Below are 1,444 nucleotides of genomic sequence, written 5' to 3'. Positions count from 1 at the left end.
CGAGCGCGGCCCGCGGCACCTTCCCCCGCCTCCCTGCCCGAAGCGCCGCTCGCGCCGGGGAGGCGGGCTGCCGAGGCGCCGCGCGCTGGGGCTGGAAGCGCGGAGCGGGGCGATCCTCGCCAGCAGCATCTCGGGGGCCTGGCAGTTCAGGCGCTGCGGGTGTGCTGCCAGAGCAGAGGGGGAAACAGGCGTGGGGAGGGGAGAGAAGAGAAGGCGGCAGAAAGGAGATACAGGCCGTGGTCTGGGGAATGAGGCGGCAATGGCTGGTAAGAGGGCAATTGCAGTGATTTGCTCCCAAAAAGGACATCTACGCTGTTTCTCGTCGTAAAAAAAACCCMAAAACCCAAACGTTAACTAGCCTACATTCAGTAGCTTTTTTTCCATGCATTCAAACAGTGTGAGAAGATGCCCCTTTGCCCACCTCCGGTAGGAATGGTCTGCTGATAATCCATAGAGTATTCCCAAGTCCATAACAGAGCTAAAAGACGTTTCTCTAATTGCCAGGAACTCAACTATTTACGGTGTTGGGTTTCACAGGGTGTTATAACAACTCAGTGGGAGGAAAGTGGTTAATCACCAGGGAGGGGAAAAAGCTCAGCTATTTAAAGGACAAATTCAAAACAAGAAAAAATGGGTATAAACTTGCTATACATTAATATCACTTGGAAACAGAAGGCTTCTAACTATAACAGGGTGATGTTTCCTCTAGGGGTTTGCCTTTCTTGCTAGTTTGCACAGGACAGACTTCAGCTTAAGATTCCGCCTGAGCACAGTTTTTTTTTCCAGCCCATCCTACTGTTTCCATTACTCATTTTCAGTTGAGCTTTTACATACTTGTTCTGGCTGATAAAATGAATCAGCAGATGACCTCAGCCTCTCACAGCACGATCTAATCCATGGAGAAGATGGTGGTTGCTGTGAGTTTGTCTGTTGTACTTTTTTCTCCTGTGTAAAGGGACCTGCCAAAATAAAACCAGTCATTTAAAAAAAAACAACCATTAAGGGATGTCACCAGCAAGATCTGAGATTACTAACAATGAATATTTTAAATTGCTCCTTCTTTTTGCCATTCCTGTCAGCCAAATCAAGTCCATATTGTTTATGTACTATTTAGTATTCTGTATCTCTCAAGCCAGTGCAATGCTGCAATCATTGCAAAAARCAGTGCAACAGTGAATCCTCAAAGGAAACTGATTTTCTTTTTTTTCTCTTTCATTATTCAAATAAAAACACATTCTTATTACATTTTAAGCAATCGAGTCCATTATAAGAACTATCCTGAAAATAGCTTTTCTGTACTAGAAGATTACTATACATTTCTTTATACATTGCCTTGCATAATCATAGTTAATAAAGAACAATGTACATTAGTTATCTTTAAAGGAGCTACTAATTAACTTTTTATCATTCCTAGATTGATATAATTCTGAATTACTATATAAAC

Source organism: Apteryx rowi, unplaced genomic scaffold (assembly GCF_003343035.1).
Source record: "Apteryx rowi isolate R43461 unplaced genomic scaffold, aptRow1 scaffold_174, whole genome shotgun sequence".
Taxonomy (NCBI): domain Eukaryota; kingdom Metazoa; phylum Chordata; class Aves; order Apterygiformes; family Apterygidae; genus Apteryx; species Apteryx rowi.
The sequence above is the reverse complement of the archived record's forward strand: the minus strand, read 5'-3'. Positions refer to the sequence as shown.